Source organism: Capra hircus, unplaced genomic scaffold (genome assembly GCF_001704415.2).
Source record: "Capra hircus breed San Clemente unplaced genomic scaffold, ASM170441v1, whole genome shotgun sequence".
NCBI classification, from domain to species: Eukaryota; Metazoa; Chordata; class Mammalia; order Artiodactyla; family Bovidae; genus Capra; species Capra hircus.
The window spans coordinates 137343-162748 of NW_017189763.1; the positions used below are offsets into that span (position 1 = coordinate 137343).

At 38.7% G+C, this 25406-nt stretch overlaps 1 pseudogene; it reads left to right on the forward strand.

The window, feature by feature from the left end:
• Window positions 1-234: 234 nt before the first annotated feature.
• Window positions 235-1344, forward strand: LOC102172045 (annotated as a pseudogene).
• Window positions 1345-25406: the final 24062 nt, after the last annotated feature.

Here is a 25406-nt window from a genome sequence, read left to right on the forward strand (position 1 = left end):
CAGCTTCGATCCCTGGGTCAGGAAGATCCACTAGAGGAGGTCATGGCAATCCAATTCAGTATTCTTGCCTGAAGAATCCTATGGACAGAGGAGCTTGGAGGACTACAGTCTATGGTTGCAAAGATCGGACATGACTGAAGTGACTGAGCACACATGCACACACAAGTGTATATATGTTGAAAGAGAGAGAGAGAGAATTAGTATAAGGTCCATGGGGTAAAATGTTACAGGAAGATGGATCTGGTTGAGTGAGTAATGAAGGGGAATTCATTCAATTTCTCTTATTTACTCAGGTCATACTCAACAGTGAGTGTTGCATGTTTCCCAAGTTGCCAGCCCAGGAGCACTGGACATGACAGGTAGCCCCCAACCTCTCCTCCAGACCCCCTTTCCCCTTCTTTCAATCTCCTCCATACCACAAGCCCTTCACCCTCCCTATCCAACCCCCACATCCTCTTCACTTCCCCCACCCCTGTAGGACACTTCATTTGAAACACTGAAGTATCATCAGTATGACCCTTGTGACCCCATTTAGTGAATCCCCACATGTTTTAAGGGGCCTCAATGTGAGGAGCAGGAGTGTGTGGCAGAGGCAAGTGGTCTGGGGCAGGAGCACTCGTGTCTCTAGCTCAGGACACCTCGGAGGAGACAGTGGTGGCCACGGGCTACTGATATCCAATAGTCCAACAAGTCTGGTTGAGCCCCAACTTTCCCCCAACTCCTCAGTTCCCCTTTCTGCCACCATCTCCCTCCCACTTCACCCCCTCAACCCTTCTTCTGGCCCTCAGCCCACTCATCTGCCTATGTAGTCTGTCACTGATCCTCCCTTCATGTGATCATCATTATTTCCTTCTACCTGTTTCCCGGCCCAGCACAAAGGATTGGCCACATGTCATAGACACAGATGGTGGCCCCAAAGTGCATTTACAAGGAAATCCTAATCTGTCTTATGATACCCTTTCCTCACCAGTGATCTGCAAGGGCTGCTGGTGGACCATCTTTTCCACTGGCAGGCAACTATAATGGAACACAATGAAAGCTCCTACCAGGGAGAAGTCTTCTTACTAATGATCCAGTTGCCCTACAGTCACCCCTTCAAACCAAACAAGAATGCATTCACCATCAAAAATTATGATCTGAACATTAGCAGAAATGAAAACAACTGCCTGGACATCCTTAGATCTGAGTGGTCACCAGCACTGGCCATCTTCAGAGTATTGTTAGCCATTTGCTCTATATCATATGACTCCCAGCCCAGATAATCTTTTGGTTCCTGAAATTTCTAATGGTAGGATGAAGTATGACAGAATTGGTCAGGAATGGACTCAGATATACCAAATGTAATTTAAAAATAAGTGATAATCCCATCACCTTCAAAAAGTTGGCAGTTCAGTTGTCTTCTGACTGCTTTCTATGAAGCAAAGTCTACTCATCCTTCTGGGCACACATGGTACATCTTTCATACCAGATTGTGTGCAGAGGGAGTGAAACTGAGAAGAACGCTTTTGGAACCTTTCCAGAGAAATACCCCCCAAACCCCCATCTCTTGTTTTTTAAAAGAAAAGAAAAGCCTCCTAAGCCCAGTTCCAAAGATAATTTAAACTGAGATGTGAGAAAATACAGAAAGAAAGGAAAACAGTCAAGTAAAACAAAATAATAGTTTAGCCATAAAACCGTGTCAAGGACTTTTAGTTCTTCTTCAAGGGCTGTAAATAATATCCAGAGTTGTTTTGCATTTGCTAAAATGCACACAAAATGGAGGTGGTTAACTGCATTCTGACCACCAGCATGTAGACCTCAGACCAGTTGAAATTGTTCTGGTTGATGATTGAGACTCCAGAAACATTTCCCTGCTATTTCAACATCAGTCTATCAGAGAACTGTGCACAAGCTGATCAAGCACTTTGTAACCTTTTCACTCACACTGTCTTTTAAGAACAATTTCTTGAAAGCTATTGGAATGTTCAGGTCTTTTGAGAATTAGCTGCTCACTCTCCTGGCTTGGCACCTTACAATATATTTTGTACTACTCTACTTTCCTTCACCACAGCCAGGTGTCAGTAGAATGGCTTTACTGCAGACCCAAATTCAGACCCAAATTCAGTTCAGTAACAGTTTTGGCATGGAGGGAGTCCTGTTCTAAGTGAATATCTCACTAATGACAGATTGGCCCCTGGTCACTGGTAGCTCATGTATCCTGTGGGTAACAGCAGTGAAGAAAGTGTGGGAGTGGAGTTCATGTAGATAAGTGTGAGACCAAGAGACTAGTTTTAACTAAATGCTTTCTTTATTGATTTAGGGCTGAGAAAGCAAGAAAGCTAGTAGCTTTGGGATTAGAAAGTGAACAATTTCATCAACCAATGGGATAATTTTAAATTTTAACTATAGAGTCTTTTAGAACTGATAATGGTGAGGAAAAACTTGTTGTAAATTACAAAGCTAGTTAGGTATCCATTTTATTCTGAAAAATGTGTGTCTTCGGGTGTTTTGTTTTGGACCAAGATTAACATTAACCTATTTCTATTTTGAGATCCAGTTTTGACTGGCCAAAAATTAAATGAATTAGAAGTTAGTACAAAATAAAATGATGTATTTTATTCCCAGCTTTCTACACTTCCCATTCTTTCAGTCCATATCTTTTTTTCACGCTGCCTCTCTCCCACATTGTGGATTGTAGGTTGTTTCTCAAGACATGTCTGTTACCACTCATTTGTCTTATGTTTTCTTAAGAACTGTATAAAGACTAAGATTTTGCCCAGCTTGCAGACCTACATGTAAGCCAATGGAGTCTGGCAGAACAACACAGGACTTAGTCAGGGCCCATCAAGCAGCATGAATTTCACTGACATCAGTTCTTCTTGCTCCCAAAAACCCAAGGGGAAGGATGTGAATCAGACAGAAGAGTGCTGCACATACAGTGGGTTTGTGTCACAGCAGGGTAACCCCAAGCTTAGGCACCCCACAATCTTTGAAAGAGGAATTCTAGCAGATCTGAACAACCTTTGTCCCAGGCAGTGATGTTGTTTTTATTAACCTGCTCAGGAAATAAATCTATCCTCTGCTCTGGACTGCCCTCTATTTTCCAAGATTTTTTGCCATACAAAAGTTCTTGAAACAATAGTCCAGGATAAACACTGTGACAAAAGGAGCAGAAACACTGCAGAGAATTGTTCCCTGAAAGTTTTAACTGCTTGGATCTAACTGATTGTAAAGTTTAAAAGTTGACTTTATGAAAGTGCTTGTGTGTATTGAAAAAATTCAATTTCTCCTCTAGAGTATGTACTACATTTTGGAATGACTAATCAGTTAGCAAGCAGATTAGTACCATTATCATATTTAATACTTTTCATAATTTAATCAAGTATATTATCAAATGTCAATAAAATAAAGGAGGTAATTAAAAAAATAGATGCTCATTTCTTAACATTTTAAGATGAGAAGACCAATAACAGATGAGTAGAGGAAATCTATGCTTAGTTTCTTACTGCTTTTATGTACACATAAAATATTTTGGGGAGGATGCTGACAATGCTACTGGTATATGTTTTCAATAAATGTCAGATTTTCTCATACCTGGGGCCTTGAAAAAAAACACAGAAAAACTTATTTCTACGTAAATATAGTCCATGGAATTCTCCAGGCCAGAACACTGGAGTGGGTATCCTTTCCCTTCTCCAGGGGATCTTCCCAACCCAGGGATCAAACTCAGGTCTTCCACATTACAGGCAGATTCTTTACCAGCTGAGCCACATGGGAAGCCCTCCTAAATACAGTAAATTTATTTTATTTTTTTAAATATTTAAAATTATTTATTAAAAGGCAAACTACAAAATATAATGTATAAATTCAATTTTTCACCCAATTTTAAGTCAAAATGATTTCACTAAAGATTAAAATTAAAAATTTTTAAATATTTGAATTAAACCTTTTTTTTTAATTTTTATTTTTACTTTATTTTACTTTACAATACTGTATTGGTTTTGCCATATATTGACATGAATCTACCACAGGTGTACATGCGTTCCCAAACATGAATCCCCCTCCCACCTCCCTCCCCATAACATCTCTCTGGGTCATCAGTAACTTTAAAATCTGCCCAGAAAGGTAGCCCATTGTCTTTGAAAGGAGGTAGGAAAAAATGTAAAAGATAAAAAGAGAGACAAAAGAGGTAGGGATGGAGATCCGTCCTGGGAAGGGACTCTTACAAAAGAAAACAGTTTCCAAACACCAGGAAACACTCTCACCAGCAGGTCTGTGGTGAGTCTTGGAAACTCAGAGGGCAACATAACTGGGAGGAAAAATAAATAAATAATTTAAACCCACAGATTACGTGCCTAACAGCAACTCCCAGCAGACAAGCAGCCCAGACACTCACATCTGCCACTAGCAAGCAGGGGCTGGACAGGGAGGCGCGGGCTGCATTGCTTAGAGTAAAGACCAGGCCTGAATAATCAGAGGGAAATCTGAGGGAACTAACATGAGATAGCAACCCAGACTGTGAGATAGCCAGAGACAGAGAGGAAAAAAGAGAGAGAGAGAGACAGAAAGTGAACTATCCCATGAAAAGCCCAAACATAGAGATTGCCAGGCCCATTCACAGAACATAGGACTGAGCAGAGCTAGCCGGCTGTGGATCAGCCCATTCCACACCTGAGACAGGCAGGTGGGGGCAGCCAGAGCTGGAAAGGGGCAACCGTGGCCCCAGAGAGGAATCTTCTACCAAACCGCAAGCAAGCTTCCTTGATAACCAAGACTTCTTGGGACTCTGGATGGTTGATATCCAGCGGGAGGGTCACAGCCAGAGATCAGCTCCCCAGAAGAGAAACAGGGCACACCTCAGAAGGTGCACCCATTGTACACCCATAAAACCGAGCAACTGGGATGGGGGAGGCGATAAGACGCACCCCCCCCCCAAGTAGGGGTGACTGCGTTCTCCAAGCAACTGGTCACCTGAGCTGCTTGGACCTGGGAAGGGCACAAAACAGAGGCCCAACCAAGTCTGCACCTTTGTGGAGTACCCAAGAACCGGATCCTGCGTGACTTAGACCTGGGAAGTGCATGCAACCCAGGGCCCACCTCAAACAGTTCCCGCCAGAGCAACCTAGAGCCTGAGAAGTGTAGACCATAAAAGCACACATGCCGTGAGTGGGGTCAAACCCCGTGCAGCTGAAATACTGTGATAACTCCCCACAGACGCCAGTGTTATTTGTTTGCAGTGTTCTTCCCTCTCCACAGCACAGCTGAACAAGTGAGCCTAAATAAGTGACCACCACTGCCCCCTTGTATCAGGGTAGAAATTAGACACTGAAGAGACCAGCAAAAAAGCTAAAATAAACAGCAGGAACTGCTCTGAAAGTGACAGGTGCAACAGATTAAAACCCTGTAGTTAGCATCAACCACATAGGAAAGGGCCTATAGATCTTGAGAAGTATAAGATGGATCAAGGAATTATCTGAAAATTAACTAACCCCACACTGTCTGCAAGAGCTCCAGAGAAATTCCTAGATATATTTTTACTATTATCATTTTTTAATTTATTTTTTAAATTTTTAAGTCCTTTAATTTTCATTTTTATAACCTATTACCTTGCAGAAAAAAGGATCCCATTTTTAAAGCAAAATTCATATATATATATTTTAGAACTTTTGTGACTTTTTTTTTAATATTGTAGTTTTGAGAATCTAACCTCTACATGAGATTTTCAATCTTTGCTTTTTGGTATTTGTTATCAATTTTGTACCTTTGAAAGCCCAATCTTCAGTACCCATTTTTACTTGGGAGTGAGCTTACTGGCTTAATTGCTCTCTCCCTCTTTTGACTCTCCTTTTTCTCCACCAGGTCGCCTCTATCTCCCCCCTTCCCCTTCTCTTCTCTACCCAACTCTGTGAATCTCTTTGTGTGTTCTGGGCTGTGGAGAACACTTAGGGAACTAATTACTGGCTGGATCAGTCTCTCTCCATTTGATTCCCCATTTTCTCCTCCTGGCCACTTCTGTCTCCTTCTTCCCTCTTCTCTTCTCTGTGTAACTCCATGAACATCTCTAAGGGTTCCAGACTGTGGAGAGCACATAAGGAAGTGATTACTGGTTAGATTGTTCTCTCCCCTTATGATTCCTCCTCTTCCCCTGGTCCCTTCTATCTCCCTCCTTCCTCCTCTCATCTCCATTTAACTCTGTGAACATCTTTGGGTATCCCTCACTGTGGAGAAACTTTTCATCTTTAACCTAGATGTTTTATCATTGGTGCTGTATAGATGGAGAAGTCTTGAGGCTACTGAAAGAATAAGATGGAATTTCAGAGGTAGGAGGCTAAAGTCCAAAACCTGGAAACACCAGAGAACTTCTGGCTACAGGGAACATTAATCGACAGGAACTCATCAAATGCCTCCATACCTACACTGAAACCAAGCACCACCAAACAGCCAACAAGTTCCAGAGCAAGACATACCACACAAATTATCTAGCAACACAGGAACACAGCCCTGAGCTTAATATACAGGCTGCCCAAAGTCACACCAAACCCACTGACATCTCAAAACACACTACTGGACACTTCATTGTACTCCAGAGAGAAGAAATCCAGCTCCACCCACCAGAACACCGACACAAGCTTCCCTAACCAGGAAACCTTGACAAGCCACCTGTCCAACCCCACCAATAGCCAGGAGCCTCTACAATAAAGAGGAACCACAAACTGCCAGAATACAGAAAGGCCACCTCAAACACAGCTGTCTAAACAAGATGAAAAGGCAGAGAAATACCTAGCAGGTAAAGGGACAGGATAAATGCCCACCAAACCAAACAAAAGAGGGAAAGATAGGGAATCTAACTGATAAAGAATTCAGAATAATGATAGTGAAAATGATCAAAAATCTTGAAAATAAAATGGAGTTACAGATAAATAGCCTGGAGGCAAGCATTGGGAAGATGTAAGAAATGTTTAACAAAGATATAGAACACATAAAAAAAAGTCAATATATAATGAATAATGCAATAAATGTAATTTAAAAAAAAAACTCTAGAGGGAACCAAAAGTAGAATAATGGAGGGAGAAGATAGGATAAGTGAGGGAGAATATAGAATGGTAGAAATAAATTAAGCAGAGAGGAAAAAAGAAAAAAAGAATTGAAAGAAATGAGGACAACCTCAGAGACCTCTGTGACAATGTTAAATGCCCCAACATGCGAATCATGGGAGTCCCAGAAGAAGAAGACAAAAAGAAAGACCATGAGAAAATCCTTGAGGAGATAATAGTTGAAAACTTCCCTAAAATAGGAAGGAAATAATCACCGAAGTCCAAGAATCCCAGAGCATTCCAAATACGATAAACCCAAAGTGAAACACCACAAGACACATATTAATCAAATGAATGAAGATAAAACACAAACAATAAATATTAAAAGCAACACAGGAAAAACAACAAATAACACACAAGGGGATTCCCATAAGGATAACAGCTGATCTTTCAATAGAAACTCTTCAGGCCAGGAGGGAATGACAGGATATACTTAAAGTGATGAAAGAGAAATACCTACAGTCCAGATTACTGTCCCAGCAAGGATCTCAGTCAAATATGAAAGAGAAATCAAAAGCTTTACAGACAAGCAAAAGCTCAGAGAATTCAGCACCACCAAACCAGCTCTCCAACAAATGCTGAAGGATTGTCTCTAGACAGGAAACATAGAACGGGTGTATAAACTGAAACCAAACACAACAAAGTAAATGGCAAATGTTCATAATGTTTATACTTATAAACATTTACCTTAAATGTAAATGGGTTGAATGCCCCAATCAAAAGACAAAGACAGGCTGAATGGATACAAAAACAAGACCCCCTATATATGATGTCTACAAGAGATCCACCTCAAAACAAGGGACACATACAGACTGAAAGTGAAGGGCTGGAAAAAGATATTCCAGGCAAATACAGACCAAAAGAAATCAGGAGTAGCAAATCTCATATCCAATAAAATAGACTTTAAAATAAAGGCTGTGAAAAGAGACAATTAAGGATACTTCATAATGATCAAAGGATCAATCCAAGAAGAAGATATAACAATTATCAATATATATGCACTGAGAAATCTTAAAAATTAGGACAGAGCACCACAATATGTAAGGCAAATGCTAACAAGTATGAAAGGGGAAATTAACAATAGCACAATAATAGTGGGGAACTTTAATACCTCACTCACACCTATGGATAGATCAACTAAATAGAAAACTAACAAGGAAACACAAACTTTAAATGATACAATAGACCAGTTAGGCCTAATTGATATCTATAGGACATTTCACCCTAAAACAATGAATTTCACCTTTTTCTCAACTGCACTAGAACCTTCTCCAGGATAGATCACATCCGTGGCCATAAATGTAGCTTTGGTAAATTTAAAAAAAAAAATGAAATCACCCAAGCATCTTTTCTGACCACAATGCAGTAAAATTAGATGTCAACTACAGGAGTAAGACTATTAAAAATGCCAACATAGAGGCTGAACAACATCCTGCTGAATAACCAACAAGTCACAGAAGAATTCAAAAAATAAATCAAAATATGCATAGAAACAAATGAGAATGAAAACACAACATTCCAAAACCAATGGGACACAGTAAAATCAGTGCTAGGGGCAAGGTTCATAGCAATATAGGCTTACCTCAAGAAACAAGAAAAAAGTCAAATAAATAACCTGACTCTACACCTAAATCAACTAGAAAAGGAAGAAATGAAGAACCCCAGGGTAAGAAGAAGGAAAGAAATCTTAAAAAATTAGGACAGAAATAAATGCAAAAGAAACAAAAGAGACCATAGAAAAATCAACAAAGCTAAACGCAGGTTCCCTGAGAAGATAAATAAAACTGACAAACCATTATCCAGACTCATTAAGAAACAAAGGGAGAAGAATCAAATAAAAAAAATTAGAAATGAAAATGGAGAGATCACAACAGACAACACAGATATACAATGGATCATAGGAGACTACTATCAGCAACAATATGCCAACACGGACAACTTGGAAGAAATGGACAGATTCTTAGAAAAGTAAAACTTTCCAAAATGAAACCAGGAAGAAGTAGAAAATCTTAACAGACTCATCACAATCACAGAAATTGAAACTGTAATCAGAAATCTTCCAGAAAACAAAAGGCCAGGGCCAGACGGCTTTACAGCTGAATTCTACCAAAAATTTAGAGAAGAGCTAACACCTATCCTACTCAAACTCTTCCAGAAAATTGCAGAGGAGTGTAAACTTCCAAACTCATTCTATGAGGCCACCATCACCCTAATACCAAAACCTGAAAAAGATGCCACAAAAAAAGAAAACTACAGGCCAATATCACTGATGAACATAGATGCAAAAATCCTTAACAAAATTCTAGCAGAATCTAAAAAACTATTAAAAAGATCATACATCATGACCAAGTGGGCTTTGTCCCAGGAATGCAAGGGTTCTTCAATATCTGCAAATCAATCAAAATAATACTCCACATTAACAAATTGGAAGATAAATATCATATGATTATCTCAATAGATGCAGAGAAAGCCTTTGACAAAATTCAACATCCATTTATGATAAAAAAAAAAAAAACTCCAGAAAGCAGGAATAGAAGGAACATACCTCAATATAATAAAAGCTATATATGAAAAACCCACAATAAGCATTATCCTCAATGGTGAAAAATTGAAAGCATTTCCCTTAAAGTCAGGAACAAGACAAGGGTTCCAACTGTCAATAAAACTATTCAACATAGTTTTGGAAGCTTGGTTACAGCAAGCAGAGCAGAAAAAGAAATAAGAGGAATCCAGATTGGAAAAGAAGAAGCAAAACTCTCACTGTTTGCAGATGACATGATCCTCTATATAAGAAACCCTAAAGACTCCACCATAAAATTCAGTTCAATTCAGTCACTCAGTCCTGTCCGATTCTTTGTGACCCCACGAATCACAGCATGCCAAGCCTCCCTGTCCATCACCAACTCCTAGAGTTCACTCAGACTCACGTCCATCAAGTCAGTGATGCCAACCAGCCATCTCATCCTCTGTCATGCCCTTCTCTTCCTGCCCCCAATCCCTCCCAGCATCAGAGTCTTTTCCAATGAGTCAACTCTTCGCATGAGGTGGCCAAGGTACTGGAGAATCAGCTTCAGCATCATTTCTTCCAACGAAATCCCAGGGCTGATCTCCTTCAGAATGGACTGGATCTCCTTGCAGTCCAAGGGACTCTCAAGAGTCTTCTCCAACACCACAGTTCCTAAGCATCAATTCTTCATCACTCAGCTTTCTTCACAGCCCAACTCTCACATCCATACATGACCAGTGGATAAACCATAGCCTTGACTAGACGGACCTTTGTTGGCAAAGTAATGTCTCTGCTTTTGAATATGCTCTCTAGCTTGGTCATAACTTTTCTTCCAAGGAATAAGTGTCTTTTAATTTCATGGCTGCAGTCACCATCTGCAGTGATTTTGGAGCCCCAGAAAATAAAGTCTGACACTGTTTCCACTGTTTCTCCATCTATTTCCCATGAAGTGATGGGACTCAGTCATAAAAAAGAATGAATTTGAGTCAGTTCTAGTAGATGAACCCAGAGCCTGTTATACAGAGTGAAGTTAAAGTAGCCAGGACATATATACACTACCATGTGTAAAACAGGTAGCTGATGAGAAGTTGCCATATAGCACAGGGAGTACGGCCTGGTGCTTAGTGATGACCTAAAGGGGTGGGATGGAAAAAGAGGAGGGAGGCTCAAGACGGAGGTGACATATGTATAATTATGGCTGATTTGTGTTGTACAGCAGAAACCAATACAACTTCATAAACCAAATTTCCTTCAATTAAACAATAAAATAGAATGAAAAAATTGTAAATGTCTGGGGCTAAAAAATAAAATCTAAGTGGACATTTTGAGGCAATTACAATGACAATCCTGGGGTGGCAATACCATTTCTCGTTAGAATATTTAATACGTTTTTAACAATATCATATATGAAACGAATCGCCAATCCAAGTTCAATGCATGATACAGGATGCTCAGGGCTGGTGCACTGGGATGACCCAGAGGGATAGTATAGGGAGGGAGCAGGGAGGGGTGTTCAGGATGGGGAACACATGTACACCCATGGTGGATTCATGTTGATGTATAGCAAAGCCAATACAATATTGTAAAGTAATTAGCCTCCAATTAAAATAAATAAATTTATATTTTAAAATTCAAAATGTTTACTTTCATCTTCTCTTTCAATCCCCAAACACCATTTTCTAAATTTAAATGAAATAAATTATGAATCATTAATATTTGTATTTGGATTACAGTAGGAAGTGCCGAATATTATTCTGTTAGTATTTCCAGAAGCAAAGGAACAAAGCTGATTTAGGGAAAAGAGTCTATCCTAGATATCAAAAGATACAGCTTTTGCCAGGTAAAATTCACTAACAGGTACTGTCTAAACAAAAGCATCCAATCTAAAATAGCGTATCTTTAGCTTATAAAATGTTTGCCATAATTTTTAATAACATCATTTAAATATATTAGGAGTCGAAAATTAAGACTGAGTCTTGCCTCTACAGATGCCATCAGGATAGTACTAATTCAGCTTGAAAGCCAATCTATAAATTAGATTAATTGACATGTGTTTGTACTTAGCTTTCTAATGTTGTTAATATGAAAAGTTAATCAGAAAGTATCCAACAATCAATAATGCAGCTTTCTTCAGTCTCCTGATTAAAGAAGGTTCTTATATAATTTATATTGGCCTTATCTAATAATTTCTACTTGTTTTAATTCTGGTTTATACTATTCAGTTCAGTTCAGTCACTCAGTCATGTCTGACTTTTGCAACCCCTCATGGACGGAGGAGCCTGTTAGGCTACAGTCCATGAGGTCGCAAAAAGTCAGACATGACTGAGCGACTTCACTTCACTATAGCAGTGTTAGTCCAAAGATCCAAAGAGTAGAAACAACCCAAATTTCCATCAGCTAATATATGGATTAACAAAATGGTACATAGCCATCAGTTCAGTTCAGTTCAGTGGCTCAGTTGTGACCGACTCTTTGCGACCCTGTGAATCGCAGCACACAAGGCCTTCCTGTCCATCACCAACTCCTGGAGTTCACTCAGACTCACATCCATCGAGTCTGTGATGCCATCCAGCCATCTCATCCTTGGTCGTCCCCTTCTCCTCCTGCCCCCAGTCCCTCCCAGCATCAGAGTCTTTTCCAATGAGTCAACTCTTCGCATGAGGTGGCTAAAGTGCTGGAGTTTCAGCTTTAGCATCATTCCTTCCAAAGAAATCCCAGGGCTGATCTCCTTCAGAATGGATTGGTTGGATCTCCTTGCAGTCCAAAGGACTCTCAAGAGTCTTCTCCAACACCACAGTTCAAAAGCATCAATTCTTTGGTGTTCAGCCTTCTTCACAGTCCAACTCTCACATCCATATGTGACCACTGGAAAAACCATAGCCTTGACTAGATAGACGTTAGTTGGCAAAGTAATGTATCTGCTTTTGAATATGTTATCCAGGCTGGTCATAACTTTTCTTCCAAGGAGTAAGCGTCTTTTAATTTCATGTCTGCAATCACCATCTGCAGTGATTTTGGAGCCCAAAAAAGTAAAGTCTGACATTGTTTGCACTGTTTTCCCATCTATTTCCCATGACGTAATGGGGCCAGATGCCATGATCTTAGTTTTCTGAATGTTGAGCTTTAAGCCAACTTTTTCACTCTCCTCTTTTACTTTCATCAAGAGGCTTTTTAGCTCCTCTTCACTTTCTGCCATAAGGGTGGTGCCATCTGCATATCTGAGGTTATTGATATTTCTCCTGGAAATCTTGATTCCAGCGTGTGTTTCTTCCAGCCCAGCGTTTCTCATGATGTACTCTGCATAGAAGTTAAAGAAGCAGGGTGACAATATACAGCCTTGACGTACTCCTTTTCCTATTTGGAACCAGTCTGTTGTTCCATGTCCAGTTCTAACTGTTGCTTCCTGACCTGCATACAGATTTCTCAAGAGGCAGGTCAGATGGTCTGGTATTCCCATCTCTTTCAGAATTTCCACAGTTTATTGTGATCCACACAGTCAAAAGCTTTGGCATAGTCAATAAAGCAGAAATGGGAATAAAACTAGTGGAGGTGATGGAGTTCCAGATGAGCTGTTTCAAATCCTGAAAGATGATGCTGTGAAAGTGCTGCACTCAGTATGCCAGTAAATTTGGAAAACTCATCAACCACAAGACTGGAAAAGATCAGTTTTCATTCCAATATCAAAGAAAGGCAATGCCAAAGAATGTTCAAACTACTGCAATATTTCACTCATCTCACATGAAGTAAAGTAATGCTCAAAATTCTCCAAGCTAGGCTTCAACAGTACATGAACTGAGAACTTCCAGATGTTCAAGTTGGATTTAGAAAAGGCAGAAGAAGCAGAGATCAAATTGCCAACATCCACTGGATGATCAAAAAAGCAAGAGAGTTCCAGAAAAACATCTATTCTGCTTCATTGACCATGCTAAAGACTTTAACTGTGTGGATCACAACAAACTGGAAAATTCTTCAAGAGATGGGAATACCAGACCACCTTACCTGCCTCCCGAGAAATCTGTATGTAGGTCAAGGAGCAACAATTAGAACCAGACATGGAACAAAGGACTGATACCAAATTGGGAAAGGAATACATCAAGACTATATATTGTCACCTTGCTTATTTAACTAATATGCAGAGTACATCATGCAAAAGGCTGGACTGGATAAAGCTCAAGCTGGAATCAAGATTGCAGGGAGAACTGTCAATAATCTCATATATGTAGATAACACCACCTTTATGGCAGAAAGTGAAGAGAAACTAAAAACCTCTTGATGAAAGTGAAAGAGGGGAGTGAAAAAGCTGGTGTAAAACTCAACATTCAGAAAACTAAGATCATGGCTTCCAGTCCCATCATTTCCTAGCAGACAGATGGGGAAACAATTGGAACAGTGAGAGACTTTATTTTCTTGGGCTCCAAAATCATCAGATTCTTTACCAGCTGAGCCATAAGGGAAGTCCGATGGTGACTGAAGCCATGAAATTAAAAGATGCTTGCTTCTTGGAAGAAAAGCTATGACCAACCTAGACAGCATATTAAAAAGCAGAGACATTACTTCACTGACAAAGGTCCATCTAGTCAAAGCTATGGTTTTTCCAGCAGTCATGTATGGATGTGAGAGTTGGACCATAAAGAAGGCCGAGGAGCTCCAATCCCATTCTTTCTCCTTCAGTAGCTGTTAAGCCCCTGGTTGTCACTGTGACTGCAAGTTGTTGGTTTTCAAGATTACCAAGAGTTTTTATCATGAATATATATTGCATTTTGTCAAGTGCTTTTTCTGCATATTGACATGCTAATATATTCAACTAAATCTGAAGATCTAATTGGCATTATTAAATGATTCGTAAATTAGGCAGTATCTTACATAGCAAGCAGAGAGATATTTTGCTGAGTTATACAAAATGCAAGACTTTTATTGAGAGAAGGGTGGTACAAGAAAGTTGTCAACAAGAGAAAAATAGAAGTTTATTTGGAGAAAAATAAGAGTTCATATGCTAACAGCTTCTCATTGTCTGAGCTGCAGCATTTGCAGTGGCTAGGCCTGCAGCTAATGAGAAAGAAAATCTTCCTCCTGTTGGAGTAAAGTTGCACCTCCTTTTTGGGAATGCATTTCTCTTCAGATTGGGGTCTGTAATTAATGGGTCTTCCTATTTGGGATAATTGGTAATGAGTGGCAGGGTGTAACAGCTGCCTTTACATGCTTTCCTAGTTCCAATTTTAGTTTGTTTCCTTTTTATAATATTCAAAGTTTCCTCTCTTTTGATCGACATCTTTCTCGGAAAGCATCTCTGAACAAGAGTTAGGTTTTCCAATTCAGTATATTTCAACACTCAGTGCCAGGAAGGACCTTTCTTGCTGTCATGTCCCACGTGGGAGGAAAAGTACATGTACAAAATGCCTTGAGGATACATATGAGTAACAAGGAAGGGTAATAGGAAGAGCTTTCAGATGTCCTTACTGCAAGTCTATATTTTGTCAAGGTAGATATCACTGGAGATCATCTCAAAGTACTGAGTTCAGTTCAGTTCAGTCGCTCAGTCGTGTCCGACTCTTTGCAACCCCATGAATTGCAGCACGCCAGGCCTCCCTGTCCATAACCAACTACCGGAGTTCACCCAAAACCACATGCCTCGGGTCAGTGATGCCATCCAGCCATCTCATCCTCTGTCATCTCCTGCTTCTCCTGCCCTCAATCCCTTCCAGAATCAGTCTTTTCCAATGAGTTAACTCCTCGCATGAGGTGGCCAGTGTAATGGAGTTTTAGCTTTAACATCATTCCTTCCAAAGAACACCCAGGACTGATCTCCTTTAGAATGGACTGGTTGGATCTCCTTGCAGTCCAAGGGACTCTCAAGAGTCTTCTCCAACATCACAGTTCAAAAGGATCAGTTCTTCAGCACTCAGCTTTCTTCACATTCCTACTCTCACATCCATACATGACCACTGAAAAAAACATAGCCTTGACGAGATGGACCTTTGTTGGGAAAGTAATGTCTTTGCTTTTCAACAGGCAGTCTATGTTGGTGATAACTTTCCTTCCAAGGAGTAAGCGTCTTTTAATTTCATGGCTGCAGTAACCGTCTGTAGTGATTTTGGAGCCCAAAAAATAAAGTCTGACATTGCTTCCACTGTTTCTTCATCTATTTCCCATGAAGTGATGGGACCGGATGCCATGATCTTAGTCTTCTGAATGTTGAGCTTTAAGCTAACTTTTTCACTTTCCACTTTCACTTTCTTTTTTTAAAAAATTTTAATTTTTTTTTATTTTTTAAATTTTAAAATCTTTAATTCTTACATGCGTTCCCAAACATGAACCCCCCTCCCACCTCCCTCCCCACAACATCTCTCTGGGTCATCCCCATGCACCAGCCCCAAGCATGCTGCACCCTACGTCAGACATGGACTGGTGATTCAATTCTTACATGACAGTATACATGTTAGAATTCCCATTCTCCCAAATCATCCCACCCTCTCCCTCTCCCTCTCCCTCTGAGTCCAAAAGTCCGCTATACACATCTGTGTCCTTTTTCCTGTCTTGCATACAGGGTCGTCATTGCCATCTTCGTAAATTCCATATATATGTGTTAGTATACTGTATTGGTGTTTTTCTTTCTGGCTTACTTCACTCTGTATAATTGGCTCCAGTTTCATCCATCTCATCAGAATTGATTCAAATGAATTCTTTTTAACAGCTGAGTAATACTCCATTGTGTATATGTACCACAGCTTTCTTATCCATTCATCTGCTGATGGACATCTAGGTTGTTTCCATGTCCTGGCTATTATAAACAGTGCTGCGATGAACATTGGGGTACATGTGTCTCTTTCAATTCTGGTTTCCTCAGTGTATATGCCCAGCAATGGGATTGCTGGGTCATAAGGTAGTTCTATTTGCAATTTTTTAAGGAATCTCCACACTGTTCTCCATAGTGGCTGTACTAGTTTGCATTCCCACCAACAGTGTAGGAGGGTTCCCTTTTCTCCACACCCTCTCCAGCATTTATTGCTTGCAGATTTTTGGATCGCAGCCATTCTGACTGGTGTGAAGTGGTACCTCATTGTGGTTTTGATTTGCATTTCTCTAATAATGAGTGATGTTGAGCATCTTTTCATGTGTTTGTTAGCCATCTGTATGTCTTCTTTGGAGAAATGTCTATTTAGTTCTTTGGCCCATTTTTTGATTGGGTCGTTTCTTTTTCTGGAATTGAGCTGCAGAAGTTGCTTGTATATTTTTGAGATTAGTTGTTTGTCAGTTGCTTCATTTGCTATTATTTTCTCCCATTCAGAAGGCTGTCTTTTCACCTTGCTTATATTTTCCTTTGTTGTGCAGAAGCTTTTAATTTTAATTCGATCCCATTTGTTTATTTTTGCTTTTATTTCCAGTATTCTGGGAGGTGGATCATAGAGGATCCTGCTGTGATTTATGTTTGAGAGTGTTTTGCCTATGTTCTCCTCTAGGAGTTTTATAGTTTCTGATCTTACATTTAGATCTTTAATCCATTTTGAGTTTATTTTTGTGTGCGGTGTTAGAAAGTGATCTAGTTTCATTCTTTTACAAGTGGTTGACCAGTTTTCCCAGCACCACTTGTTAAAGAGATTGTCTTTACTCCATTGTATATTCTTGCCTCCTTTGTCAAAGATAAGGTGTCCATATGTGTGTGGATTTATCTCTGGGCTTTCTATTTTGTTCCATTGATCTATATGTCTGTCTTTGTGCCAGTACCATACTGTCTTGATGACTGTGGCTTTGTAGTAGAGCCTGAAGTCAGGCAAGTTGATTCCTCCAGTTCCATTCTTCTTTCTCAAGATTGCTTTGGCTATTTGAGGTTTTTTGTATTTCCATACAAATCTTGAAATTATTTGTTCTAGTTCTGTGAAAAATGTGGCTGGTAGCTTGACAGGGATTGCATTGAATTTGTAAATTGCTTTGGGTAGTATACTCATTTTCAATATATTGATTCTTCCAATCCATGAACATGGTATATTTCTCCATCTATTAGTGTCCTCTTTGATTTCTTTCATCAGTGTTTTATAGTTTTCTATATATAGGTCTTTAGGTTCTTTAGGTAGATGTATTCCTAAGTATTTTATTCTTTTCGTTGCAATGGTGAATGGAATTGTTTCCTTAATTTCTTTTTCTACTTTCTCATTATTCGTGTATAGGAATGCAAGGGATTTCTGTGTGTTGATTTTATATCCTGCAACTTTACTATATTCATTGATTAGCTCTAGTAATTTTCTGGTGGAGTCTTTAGGGTTTTCCATGTAGAGGATCATGTCATCTGCAAACAGTGAGAGTTTTACTTCTTCTTTTCCAATTTGGATTCCTTTTATTTCTTTTTCTGCTCTGATTGCTGTGGCCAAAACTTCCAGAACTATGTTAAATAGTAGCGGTGAAAGTGGACACCCTTGTCTTGTTCCTGACTTTAGGGGAAATTCTTTCAATTTTTCACCATTGAGGATAATGTTTGCTGTGGGTTTGTCATGTATAGCTTTTATTATGTTGAGGTATGTTCCTTCTATTCCTGCTTTCTGGAGAGTTTTTATCATAAATGGGTGTTGAATTTTGTCAAAGGCCTTCTCTGCATCTATTGAGATAATCATATGGTTTTTATTTTTCAATTTGTTAATGTGGTGAATTACATTGATTGATTTGCGGATATTGAAGAATCCTTGCATCCCTGGGATAAAGCCCACTTGGTCATGGTGTATGATCTTTTTAATGTGTTGTTGGATTCTGATTGCTAGAATTTTGTTGAGGATTTTTGCATCTATGTTCATCAGTGATATTGGCCTGTAGTTTTCCTTTTTTGTGACATCTTTGTCAGGTTTTGGTATTAGGGTAATGGTGGCCTCATAGAATGAGTTTGGAAGTTTACCTTCCTCTGCAATTTTCTGGAAGAGTTTGAGGAGGATAGGTGTTAGCTCTTCTCTAAATTTTTGGTAGAATTCAGCCGTGAAGCCGTCTGGACCTGGGCTTTTGTTTGCTGGAAGATTTCTGATTACCGTTTCAATTTCCGTGCTTGTGATGGGTCTGTTAAGATTTTCTATTTCTTCCTGGTTCAGTTTTGGAAAATTGTACTTTTCTAAGAATTTGTCCATTTCTTCCACGTTGTCCATTTTATTGGCATACAACTGCTGATAGTAGTCTCTTATGATCCTTTGTATTTCTGTGTTGTCTGTTGTGATCTCTCCATTTTCATTTCTAATTTTATTGATTTGATTTTTCTCTCTTTGCTTCTTGATGAGTCTGGCTAATGGTTTGTCAATTTTATTTATCCTTTCAAAGAACCAGCTTTTGGCTTTGTTGATTTTTGCTATGGTCTCTTTTGTTTCTTTTGCATTTATTTCTGCCCTAATTTTTAAGATTTCTTTCCTTCTACTAACTCTGGGGTTCTCCAACTCTTCCTTTTCTAGTTGCTTTAGTTGCAGAGTTAGGTTATTTATTTGACTTTTTTCTTGTTTCTTGAGGTATGCCTGTATTGCTATGAACTTTCCTCTTAGCACTGCTTTTATAGTGTCCCACAGGTTTTGGGTTGTTGTGTTTTCATTTTCATTAGTTTCTATGCATATTTTGATTTCTTTTTTGATTTCTTCTGTGATTTGTTGGTTATTCAGAAGTGTGTTGTTCAACCTCCATATGTTGGAATTTTTAATAGTTTTTCTCCTGTAATTGAGATCTAATCTTAATGCATTATGGTCAGAAAAGATGCTTGGAATGATTTCGATTTTTTTGAATTTATCAAGTCCACTTTCACTTTCATCAAGAGGCTTTTAGGTCCTCTTCACTTTCTGCCATAAGGGTGGTGTCATCTGCATATCTGAGGTTATTGATATTTCTCCCGGCAATCTTGATTCCAGCTTGTGCTTCTTCCAGCCCAGCATTTCTCATGATGTACTCTGCCTATAAGTTAAATAAGTAAGGTGACAATATACAGCCTTGACGTACTCCTTTTCTTATTTGGAACCAGTCTGTTGTTTTGTGTCCAGTTCTAGCTGTTCCTTCCTGACCTGCATATAGGTTTCTCAAGAGGCAGGTCAGGTGGTCTGCTGTTCCGATCTCTTTCAGAATTTTCCACAGTTTATTGGGATCCACACAGTCAAAGGCTTTAGCATAGTCAATAAAGCAGAAATAGATGTTTTTCTGGAACTCTCTTGCTTTTTCAATGATCCAGCAGATGTTGGCAATTTGACCTCTGGTTTCTCTGCCTTTTCTAAAATCAGCTTGAACATCTGGAAGTTCATGGTTCATGTACTGCTGAAGCCTGGCTTGGAGAATTTTGAGCATTACTTTACTAGCATGTGAGATGAAAGCAATGGTGTGGTAGTTTGAGCATTCTTTGGCACTGCCTTTCTTTGGGATTAGAATGAAAACTGATCTTTGCCAGTCCTGTGGCCACTGCTGAGCTTTCCAAATTTGCTGGCATATTGAATGCAGCACTTTCACAGCATCATCTTTCAGGATTTGAAATAGCTCAACTGGAATTCCATCACCTCCACTAGCTTTGTTCATAGTGATGCTTCCTAAGGCCCACTTGACTTCACATTCCAGGATGTCTGGCTCTAGGTGAGTGATCATACAATCGTGATTATCTGGGTCATGAAGATCTTTTTGTACAGTTCTTCTGTGTATTCTTGCCACCTCTTCTTAATATCTTCTGCTTTTGTTAGGTCTATACCAGTTCTGTACTTTACCGAGCCCATCTTTCCATGAAATGTTCCCTTGGTATCTCTAATTTTCTTGAAGAGACCTCTAGTCTTTCCCATTCTGTTGTTTTCCTCTATTTCTTTGCATCAATCACTGAAGAAGGTTTTCTTATCTCTTCTTGCTATTCTTTGGAACTCTACATTCAGATGCTTAGCTTATATCTGTCCTTTTCTCCTTTGCCTTTTGCTTCTCTTTTTTTCACAGCTATTTGTAAGGTCTCCTCAGACAGCCAATTTGCTTTTTTGCATTTCTTTTCCATGGGGATGGTCTTGATCCCTGTCTCCTGTACAATGTCACGAACCTCTGTCCATAGTTCATCAGGCACTCTATCTATCAGATCTAGTCCCTGAAATCTATTTCTCACTTCCACTGTGTAATCATAAGGGATTTGATTTAGGTCATACTTGAAAGGTCTAGTGGTTTTCCCTACTTCTTTCAATTTAAGTCTGAATTTGGCAATAAGGAGTTCATGATCTGAGCCACAGTCAGCTCTTGGTCTTGTTTTTGTTGACTGTATAGAACTTCTCCCTCTTTGACTGCAAAGAATATAATCAATCTGATTTCGGTGTTGACCTCTGGTGATGTCTGTGTGTAGAGTCTTCTCTTGTGTTGTCAGAAGAGGGTGTTTGCTATGACCAGAGTGTTCTCCTGGCAAAACTCTGTTAGTCTTTGCCCTGCTTCATTCCGCATTCCAAGGCCAAATTTGCCTGTTACTCCAGGTGTTTCTTGACTTTCTACTTTTGCATGCCACCCCCCTATAATGAAAAGGACATCTTTTTTGTGTGTTAGTTCTAAAAGTTCTTGTAGGTCTTCATAGAACCATTCAACTTCAGCTTCTTCAGTGTTACTGGTTGGGGCATAGACTTGGATTAGTGTGATGTTGAATGGTTTGCCTTGGAAACGAACAGAGGTCATTCTGTCATTTTTGAGATTGCATCCAAGTACTGCATTTCGGACTCTTTCGTTGACCATGATGGCTACCCCATTTCTTCTAAGGGATTCCTGCCTTCAGAAGTAGATATAATGGTCATCTGAGCTAAATTCACCCATTCCAGTCCATTTTAGTTTGCTGATTCCTAGAATGTCATTGTTCACTCTTGCCATCTCCTGTTTGACCACTACCGATTTGCCTTGATTCGTGGATCTAACATTGTAAGTTCCTATGCAATATTGCTCTTTACAGCATTGGACCTTGCTTCTATCACCAGTCATATCCACAACTGGGTGTTGTTTTTGTTTTGGCTCCATCCCTTCATCCTTTCTGGAATTATTTTTCCACTGATCTTCAGTAGCATATTGGCCACCTACTGACCTGGGGGAGTTCCTCTTTCAGTATCCTATCATTTTGCCTTTCATACTGTTCATGGAGTTCTCAAGGCAAGAATATTGAAGTGGCTTGCCATTCCTTTCTCCAGTGTACCACATTCTGTCAGACCTCTCCTCCATAACCTGCCCATCCTGGGTGGCCCCACATGGCATGGCTTAGTTTCATTGAGTTAGACAAGTCTGTGGTCCTAATGTGATTAGATTGACTAGTTCTCTGTGATTACGGTTTCTGTGTGTCTGCACTCTGATGCCCTCTTGCAACATCTACCATCTTACTTGGGTTTTCTTACCTTGGACAAGGGGTATCTCCTCACCGCTGCCCCTCCTGACCTTGAATGTGGAGTAGCTCCTCTTGGCCTTCCTGCACCCGAGTACTGAGTACTGAGTTAGCATCACCTTATTAAGCATGTCATTTACACAAAGATTTGACAAACAGCAAGTACTGAACTTAAAAACAAGTATGCAAAGGAGAATTAAAAATAACATAGCAACCCAAATTTCCTTCAAATCTCATTTCTACCACCCATCTGGTAAAATAAAGTAAACTGAATAATTTGAACATCTATATGACTGTATTAACTCATGAATCAGGCAGCATCTCATCTAGCAAGCAGAGAGATACTCAAAGGGGTTGTACAAAGTAGAAAGTTTTTACAGAAAGGAGTGTGGGACAAGGAAGTCATCAAAAGAAAATTGAAAATTTATTGGAGAAAGGTGAGAATTCAAGTGATTAACTAGGGCTCTTCATTGGCTGACCTCCAGTATTTCCATTGGCTGAACTTATTGCTGGGCGTGAAAGAAACCTTCCTTCCTCCTTCAGGAGTAGCAAAGTAGTTGTGCTTCCTGTTTGAGAGTGTAAGGTGTATTTCTACCAGTTGGGGTCTGTAATTGACACTTCTTTCTCTTTGGGTCTCTAATTGATATCTTCCTGTCTGAGATAACTGATGTCAAATGATAAGGGATGAGAATTTCCTCTACAGACTTTCCTGATTCCAATTTTAGTTGAGGTTTCCATTATTAGTTTTCATAGATATAATCATGTGGTTTTCTTTTTTAGCTTGTTTATATGATGAATTACATTAATTTTCTTTTTAAAATTAATCTTTATTGGAGTATACTAATTTATCTTCAACTGTTGAACCAGCCTTTAACACTTGGTATAAGTCCCACTTGGTTGTGGTATATAATTATTTTTAAACATTGTTGGATTTGATTTGCTAGCATTTTGTTAACAGTTTTTATATCTATGTTCTTAAGAGATCTTGCTCTGTAGTTTTCTTTTCTTATAATTTATTTGTTTCATTTTGTCATTAAGGTGATGCTGACCTTATAGAATTCCCTCTGCCTCTATGCTCTGAAAGAGATTGTAAAGTGTTGGTGTGACTTTTTCCTTGAATGTTTGATATAATGCATCAGTGAACCACCTGGGGCCTAGTGCTTTCAGTCTTGGAAGGTTATTCATTACTAATTCAGTTTCTTTAATAGATTTAGGTCTCTTCAGATTGTCTGTTTCTTTTTGTGTGTGGTGTGACAAATCGAATCCTTCAGGGAATGATTCGTTTCATTTAGGTCATCAAATTTGTGGGCATAGAATTCTTCATAGTATTACTTTATTATCCTACTAATGTCCATAGGATCTGTAGTGATATCCCTGCTTTTATTTCTGATATTAGTAACATGTGTCCTTTTTCTTTTTTTCTTAGTTAAGTGAACTAAGAGATTTATTGATTTTATTGATCTTAAGAATCAGATTTTGGTTTTATTTATTGATTTCTTTTCTTCATTGACTTCTGCTCTACTTATATTAATATCTTTTCCTCTGCTTACTTTGAATTTAATTTGCTCTTCTTTTTCTAATTTTTTAAGTTGGAAAGTAAGATGATTGCTTTTAGATCTTTCTTCTTTTGTAATATATGTATTTTATGCTATAAATTTCCCTCAAATCACTGCTTTTGATGAGGTGAATTTTCATTTTTATTTTTTTCAATTTTTTTAAAATTTCTCTTGAGATTTATTCTAAATAACTCATGTTATTTAGAACTGTGTTGTTTAGTCTCCACATTTTTGGATTTTCCAAGTATCTTTCTGTTATTGATTTCTAGTTTAGTTCCATTGCGGTCTGAGAGAAGACATTGAATGATTTTCTTGAATTCCACTGTGGTCTGAGAGGAGCAGACATTGTACAATTCCTATTAAGTGTGTTGAAGTGTGTCTTATGGTCCAGAATGTTGTCTATCTAGGTGAATGTCCATGTGAACTTGAGAATGTGTATTCTGCTGTTGAATGAAGTAGTCGATATATGTCCATTATATCCAGTTGATTGATGGTGTTCAATGCAATGATGTCCTTATTATCTACGTACTATATCTGTCCATTTTAAGTTGAGAGGTGTTGAAATCTCCAACTATTTCTCCTTGCACTGCCATTGGTTTTTGCCTCATGCAATTTGATGTTCTGTTGGTACGTGTATACATTCTAAGGACATTTCTTTCTTAGATAATTGACCTTTTTGTCATTATATAATGCCATTCTTTCCCCCTGATAATTTTCCTTGCTTAGAAGTCTGTTCTGTCTGAAATTAGCATAGCTACTCCTGTTTTCTTTTAGTCATTATTATATTAGCATGGCATTTTTTTTCTTGAGCCATTTACTTTTAATCTATATGTATTTTTAAAGTGAGTTTTTTTGTAGACAATATATATGTAGGTCTTGCTTTTTGATCCACTTTAACAACCTCTGTCTTTTAATTGGTGAATTTAGACCATTGAGGTTCAAAGTGATTATTATTATAGTTGGATTAATATCCACCATGTTTGTCACTGTTCTCTAGTGGTTGCCATTATTTTTTATCTCTTTTTCTGCCTTTTTGGGTTTTTTTCTTGTTTGTTTTAATTTAAATTTATTTATTTTAATTGGAGGCTAATTACTTTACAATACCATACATTGACATGAATCCGCCATGGGTGTACATGTGTTCCCCATCCGGAACCCCCCTCCCACCTCCCTCCCCATACCATCCCTCTGGGTCATCCCAGTGCACCAGCACCGAGCATCCTGTATCATGCATCGAACCTGAACTGGTGATTCATTTCACATATGATAATATACATGTTTCAATGCCATTCTCCCAAATCATCCCACCTTCGGCCTTGGAGCATTTTATATGATTTTTCTCTTATTATTTTTGTTTTCGTTGTTCTTGTTGTTGTTTTGTTTGTTTTTTAGTGGTTGCCCTAGAGTTTGCAATACATTCACAACTAATACATTTTCAATTTCAAATAACACTATACCAATTTACTGGTAGTATGAGTACCTTATAATAACAAAATAATCCTAATTCCTGCCTCCCATTCCCTGTGTCATTGCTGCCATTCATTTCACTTCTGTGTAAGCATATATTTCTGGATAAGTTTTTAAAATTTTTTTATATAAATCATTTTAGTACATTTTGAGTTTCCAATTGGATCAAATTATGAGTGCTCATATAACCCTACTTAACTAAATAGGTAGTTAGGTAGATCGATACACATATATGTAATTTAATATATAAATGTTAAAACACATTATATATATATTAAAACATATTTTTATATTACTTTTTACCTTTTATTTTCTCTGCCTTTATGTAGTTGGGCTTGTTTGTTTTGTTTTGTTTTGTTTTCTGTTTCTTCAAATTGGGCTTCTAGTTGCTTACAGCTGCAATTTCTAGTTTCTGTTTCTGTCTTTGGCTATTAACTCATAGTGTGGACTTTCTAAGTGGTTACAGGAAAAGGGGGGAGAAGAAAGGGGCCTGG